This window comes from Nansenia antarctica (assembly GCF_963989245.1).
Source record: "Nansenia antarctica genome assembly, contig: SCAFFOLD_728, whole genome shotgun sequence".
Taxonomy (NCBI): domain Eukaryota; kingdom Metazoa; phylum Chordata; class Actinopteri; order Argentiniformes; family Microstomatidae; genus Nansenia; species Nansenia antarctica.
In genome coordinates, this window is record NW_027662964.1 from 1 (window position 1) to 7,500 (window position 7,500).

Sequence of the window (7,500 nt, forward strand, 5' to 3'; positions counted from 1 at the left end):
GCTGGGGGAGGTAGAACGCCAAGGTAGACAGCCTCCCCCAGGCTCCCCTGGTGTTCTACCTTCCCCAGCCTCCCCTGGTGTCGTCCAGGTGTGTTGGACCAGGTGGTTGGTCCAGGTGTGTGTTGGTCCAGGTGTGTGTTGGTCCAGGTGTGTGTTGGTCCAGGTGTGTGTTGGACCAGGTGTGTGTTGGTCCAGGTGTGTGTTGGACCAGGTGTGTGTTGGACCAGGTGTGTGTTGGACCAGGTGTGTGTTGGACCAGGTGTGTGTTGGTCCAGGTGTGTGTTGGTCCAGGTGTGTGTTGGACCAGGTGTGTGTTGGACCAGGTGTGTGTTGGACCAGGTGTGTGTTGGACCAGGTGTGTGTTGGACCAGGTGTGTGTTGGTCCAGGTGTGTGTTGGACCAGGTGTGTGTTGGACCAGGTGTGTGTTGGTGCTGGGCAGGGACAGGAGTTGAGAACCCTGGGTGTGATCCAGATGAAGATGTGTAACCAGCCAATCAGACTGTGATGTTTGAAGGGCAGTTGATGTCCTATTGGCTGAGGCTGATGTCAATTATCTTAACCAGAACCAACCAGGCAACATCCCTGCTTCTACTGTGTGTGTGTGTGTGTGTGTGTGTGTGTGTGTGTGTGTGTGTGTGTGTGTGTGTGTGTGCGTGCGTGCGTGCGTGTGTGTGTGTGTGTGGTAGCTACAGTGGTCGGAGACCTGTGTGTTCTCCAGTTCTAGAACATTGAGGTGCTGTGCTCTCACATTCCGTCTCTTGGCTTGTCGAGCAGAGGAATGTCACCAGTCTGTAGAAACTAGACTCGTGTTTTAATAACGGCAATACACCACAAATCACACACCGCGTCTACCCTGCGCCTCGAAGTCAAACAGTACAGTAGCCAAATAATATGGTGCAATAAAATTAACTTGACTCTTGATTTCATATGTTAGATGTTGAACATCAGCAAAATGTAAAAAAGAAATGCGACTTGATTCTTGTACAACCGGTGTTCGAGAAGGTTCCATCACGTGAGGTTCTAGAATGTTCATTCTAAAGAGGGACTTTAGGCTCCATTCATCACACCGCTGACACCAACAACCAAAGCATCTCACAGCGGTGGAACCATCATTGTGAAAGTTACTCCCAAATAAACAAGAAGACAGAAAAGAAAGTGTGTCCGTCGTACATAGAGGACACAGAAGATATTCAACTCCGTTTTTAGAATGAGCCAGAGAGAGCGTGTTCAAACCAGAATGGACAGAATAATCACAACGAGTGTTGTAAACAAAGTGACTGTTTGGATGTAGACAGGTGTGGAGAGGTGTAGAGAGGTGTGGAGAGGTATGAATACAGTACTATTACTGTTTAACAAGAGCCCCCCAAAGATTCCCAACAGCATGGCATGGTATCACCCCCCCCTTCCCGACCCCAGTCACCTAGGCTGAACGCTATTGGTCCCTAGATACCTAGGCTGAACGCTATTGGTCCCTAGATACCTAGGCCTGAACGCTATTGGTGGAAAAAACATCAGCGACAAACTAAGACAAATCAAAATATTAATATTAATGCATCGTGTTGTTTCTGATGTGCTTGTTATGGATGCAATAAGCACCCTTTCCACCAGGTGTCCAGAAGCTGAATAAAGACTCCTCACCCCCCTCCCCCTCTCCCCTCCTCCTCTCCACTCCTCCTCTCCCCTCTCCCTCTCCCCTCCTCCTCTCCACTCCTCCTCTCCCCTCCTCCTCTCCCCTCCCCCTCTCCCCTCCGCCTCTCCCCTCCCCCTCTCCCCTCCTCCTCTCCCCTCCTCCTCTCCCCTCCCCCCCCGGGATAAAAATAATAATATATATTTGCACTGCATATGCATCGAATGCCATATATAAAAAATAGGTACCTGCATCTCCTGCTGTAGGCCAGCGGGGGGTGCTGTAGGGTTAATGCATGCTGATGTCCAGGGTGGCTTGGCACAGCGGGACCGAGGCCTAGCAGCCTGTCAGAGACCCCGGCAGCACCGCGCTACGACATCACACCACCCATATGCAACTAACTGCTCCCCTCCTCTCCCGTTCTGAATAACCATCACATGACAAAAACACCTCAGGGCTCCTTAATGATGACCAGGGAGAGGACCAGGGAGAGGAGCAGGGAGAGGACCAGGGAGAGGACCAGGGAGAGGACCAGGGAGAGGACCAGGGAGAGGACCAGGAGAGAGGACCAGGGAGAGGACCAGGGAGAGGAGCAGGAGAGAGGACCAGGAGAGAGGAGCAGGGAGAGGACCAGGGAGAGGAGCAGAGAGAGAGGACCAGGGAGAGGACCAGGGAGAGGACCAGAGAGAGGACCAGGGAGAGGACCAGGGAGAGGACCAGGGAGAGGAGCAGAGAGAGGAGCAGGGAGAGGACCAGGGAGAGGACCAGGGAGAGGACCAGGGAGAGGACCAGGAGAGAGGAGCAGGGAGAGGACCAGGGAGAGGACCAGGGAGAGGACCAGGGAGAGGACCAGGGAGAGGACCAGGGAGAGGAGCAGAGAGAGGAGCAGGGAGAGGACCAGGGAGAGGACCAGGGAGAGGACCAGGGAGAGGACCAGGAGAGAGGAGCAGGGAGAGGACCAGGGAGAGGACCAGGGAGAGGACCAGGGAGAGGACCAGGGAGAGGACCAGAGAGAGGACCAGGGAGAGGAGCAGGGAGAGGAGCAGGGAGAGGACCAGGGAGAGGACCAGGGAGAGGAGCAGGAGAGAGGACCAGGGAGAGGACCAGGGAGAGGACCAGGGAGAGGACCAGGGAGAGGAGCAGGGAGAGGACCAGGGAGAGGAGCAGGGAGAGGACCAGGGAGAGGACCAGGGAGAGGAGCAGAGAGAGGACCAGGGAGAGGACCAGGGAGAGGACCAGGGAGAGGACCAGGGAGAGGACCAGGGAGAGGACCAGGGAGAGGAGCAGGGAGAGGACCAGGGAGAGGACCAGGGAGAGGACCAGGGAGAGGACCAGGGAGAGGACCAGGGAGAGGACCAGGGAGAGGACCAGAGAGAGGAGCAGGGAGAGGACCAGGGAGAGGAGCAGGGAGAGGACCAGGGAGAGGACCAGGGAGAGGACCAGGGAGAGGACCAGAGAGAGGACCAGGGAGAGGACCAGGGAGAGGAGCAGGGAGAGGACCAGGGAGAGGAGCAGGGAGAGGACCAGGGAGAGGACCAGGGAGAGGACCAGGGAGAGGACCAGGGAGAGGACCAGGGAGAGGACCAGGGAGAGGACCAGAGAGAGGAGCAGGGAGAGGACCAGGGAGAGGAGCAGGGAGAGGACCAGGGAGAGGACCAGGGAGAGGACCAGGGAGAGGACCAGAGAGAGGACCAGGGAGAGGACCAGGGAGAGGAGCAGGGAGAGGAGCAGGGAGAGGAGCAGGGAGAGGACCAGGGAGAGGACCAGGGAGAGGACCAGGGAGAGGACCAGGGAGAGGACCAGGGAGAGGACCAGGGAGAGGACCAGGGAGAGGACCAGAGAGAGGACCAGAGAGAGGACCAGGGAGAGGACCAGGAGAGAGGAGCAGAGAGAGGACCAGAGAGAGGAGCAGAGAGAGGACCAGGGAGAGGACCAGAGAGAGGACCAGAGAGAGGACCAGGGAGAGGACCAGAGAGAGGACCAGGGAGAGGACCAGGGAGAGGACCAGAGAGAGGACCAGGAGAGAGGAGCAGAGAGAGGAGCAGGGAGAGGAGCAGGGAGAGGACCAGGAGAGAGGACCAGGGAGAGGACCAGGGAGAGGACCAGGGAGAGGAGCAGAGAGAGGACCAGGGAGAGGACCAGGGAGAGGACCAGAGAGAGGAGCAGAGAGAGGACCAGAGAGAGGACCAGGGAGAGGACCAGGGAGAGGACCAGGGAGAGGACCAGGGAGAGGACCAGGGAGAGGACCAGGGAGAGGACCAGAGAGAGGACCAGGGAGAGGACCAGAGAGAGGACCAGGGAGAGGAGCAGAGAGAGGACCAGGGAGAGGAGCAGGAGAGAGGACCAGGGAGAGGACCAGGAGAGAGGACCAGGAAGAGGACCAGGGAGAGGAGCAGGGAGAGGACCAGGGAGAGGAGCAGGGAGAGGAGAGGAGCAGGGAGAGGACCAGGGAGAGGACCAGGGAGAGGACCAGAGAGAGGACCAGGGAGAGGACCAGAGAGAGGACCAGGGAGAGGACCAGGGAGAGGACCAGGGAGAGGACCAGAGAGAGGAGCAGGGAGAGGACCAGAGAGAGGACCAGGGAGAGGACCAGGGAGAGGACCAGAGAGAGGACCAGGGAGAGGAGCAGGGAGAGGAGCAGGGAGAGGACCAGGGAGAGGACCAGGGAGAGGACCAGGGAGAGGACCAGGGAGAGGACCAGAGAGAGGACCAGGGAGAGGACCAGAGAGAGGACCAGGGAGAGGAGCAGGAGAGAGGACCAGGGAGAGGACCAGGGAGAGGACCAGGGAGAGGACCAGGGAGAGGACCAGGGAGAGGACCAGAGAGAGGACCAGGGAGAGGAGCAGGAGAGAGGACCAGGGAGAGGACCAGGGAGAGGACCAGGGAGAGGACCAGGGAGAGGACCAGGGAGAGGACCAGGGAGAGGACCAGGGAGAGGACCAGGGAGAGGAGAGGACCAGGGAGAGGACCAGAGAGAGGACCAGGGAGAGGACCAGAGAGAGGACCAGGGAGAGGACCAGGGAGAGGACCAGGGAGAGGACCAGGGAGAGGACCAGGGAGAGGAGCAGAGAGAGGAGCAGGGAGAGGACCAGGGAGAGGACCAGAGAGAGGACCAGGGAGAGGGAGGAGCAGGGAGAGGACCAGGGAGAGGAGAGGACCAGGGAGAGGACCAGGGAGAGGACCAGGGAGAGGACCAGGAGAGAGGACCAGAGAGAGGACCAGGAGAGAGACGGCCCTTTAGCGAATGAGGTCGTTGTCCTAGTGAAGTTGTTAGCGGTAACGTAGCGTCATAACATGGTCATGTAGCACCTTGAGACTTCTTCTTTTTGCTATTTACACTACTGGTATTTACACTACTGGTATTTACACTACTGGTATTTACACTACTGGTATTTATACTGCTGGTATTTATACTGCTAGTAGGTAAATATGTCTCTCTATATATACTGTATATATATTTGCAGTACTTTAGCACGAAAGACTAGGATGTCATGTTATTGAAGCAGATTTTTAAAATTGTGGTTACACACAGCTGTACGAGGCTGGGAAATAAATGGCTTGGAAATCCTCTTCCTGTATGATGTCATCTCTCTTCCTGTATGGTGTCATCTCTCCTCCTGTATGGTGTCATCTCTCTTCCTGTATGATGTCATCTCTCTTCCTGTATGATGTCATCTCTCTTCCTGTATGGTGTCATCTCTCTTCCTGTATGATGTCATCTCTCTTCCTGTATGGTGTCATCTCTCTTCCTGTATGATGTCATCTCTCTTCCTGTATGATGTCATCTCTCTTCCTGTATGATGTCATCTCTCTTCCTGTATGGTGTCAAGCAGGAGATACTGGTGACCTTCTATCGCGGCGCAGTGGAGAGCATCCTCACCTACGGCATCTGCAACTGGTTCTCCAGCTGCACAACCGCGGAGAGAAATGCGCTACAGAGAGTCGTGAGAACAGCCCAGAAGATCACCGGCGCCCCCCTCCCCTCTCTGGAAGAGCTGTACAACACACGCTGTCTCAGGAAGGCCTCCAAGATCTCCAGGGACCCAACCCACCCTGGGTACGAACACTTTACCCGGCTGCCCTCGAAAAGGCGGTACAGGACCATGGCCTCAAGGACAAACAGACTGAAGAACAGCTTCTACCACAGGGCCGTCCAAGCCCTGAACACAGCAAAGACCTAGGTTCTGGGCCCTGGACAGTCTGGACGGATTGATGGCAGCTGCTGGACTGAAAAAATCAGGTGTAGTGCTGAGGCACAAATATGTACATTTTAAGCCTGCAAACTGCGACACTTTAAAGAAATGTGCAATAACACTATGTGCAATATGACAACCCTAGTCGTCTATCTGTACAGTATAGTATAGTGGATAGTGTACATAGCCTTTATTTATGTAAACCAACTCCTTCCCTTCTTGTGTTTTTTTTTAAAGTGTTTTTTTTTCTTTCCTAACACCAGGGGAGCCACCCCTCCTAAATTTCGTTGTTTGGTACCTGTACTGTAGCAATGACAATAAAGACCATTCATTCATTCATTCATCTCTCTTCCTGTATGGTGGTATACAATGATATGCATTACAAAACAGAGTGGGGGTGTGAGAATCAGGGGAGGGAATAGAAAAGAGGAGGTGGTAATGTCCAGACTAAGAATAGGGCATAGTAATCTGAATGGAACTCTACACAATATAGGAAAACACCCGACAGGATTAATAATAATAATAATAATAATTTATTAAATTTATATAGCGCTTTTCCAAGGCTCAAAGACGCTGACAATATAGGATACACATCAGTGGCGGCTGGTGCCCAAAAATTTGGGTGGGGCACAGCAGTGTGGCGGGGGGGTCTTGCGCGCGCGATTCTTTTTCCGCGTGCGCGCGCGAATTTTTTTCCGCGTGCACGCGCATAAAACACGCACTGGCATTACAACCATTGTATAATTTCAACTTTCACCCTTAAAATGACCGTGTGGGCCATGGAGAAGTTACCCTGTCAACTACAGACACTGAGGTGGAAGAGTGACCGGTCTATGGACGTCGGTACGGTCCAATACCCAGTGTCAGACAAGGAGGAAGTCTAGTCAACAAGGCTAGTACAGGCCTCACAGCTACACTCAGGTTAATAAAGGTAGCAGATGAATATGTGTACTATGTGTCTGTGTGACATGGCTACATCAATGAGCAGAGATGAATGCTGCAGTCAGTAGTACAGTAACTATCTATTTCATAGACACATGATGGATGATGATGGAGAGTGATGGTGGTCAACACATCACAGCAGGTCAACACATTCAATGATGTATCACAACCAGACCATGTCAGAAACACAACCAGACCATGTCAGAAACACAACCAGACCATGTCAGAAACACAACCAGACCATGTCTGTATCACAACCAGACCATGTCAGAAACACAACCAGACCATGTCAGAAACACAACCAGACCATGTCTGTATCACAACCAGACCATGTCAGAAACACAACCAGACCATGTCTGTATCACAACCAGACCATGTCAGAAACACAACCAGACCATGTCTGTATCACAACCAGACCATGTCAGAAACACAACCAGACCATGTCTGTAACACAACCAGACCATGTCAGAAACACAACCAGACCATGTCAGAAACACAACCAGACCATGTCTGTAACACAACCAGACCATGTCTGTATCACAACCAGACCATGTCAGAAACACAACCAGACCATGTCAGAAACACAACCAGACCATGTCAGAAACACAACCAGACCATGTCAGAAACACAACCAGACCATGTCAGAAACACAACCAGACCATGTCAGAAACACAACCAGACCATGTCTGTAACACAACCAGACCATGTCTGTAACACAACCAGACCATGTCAGAAAC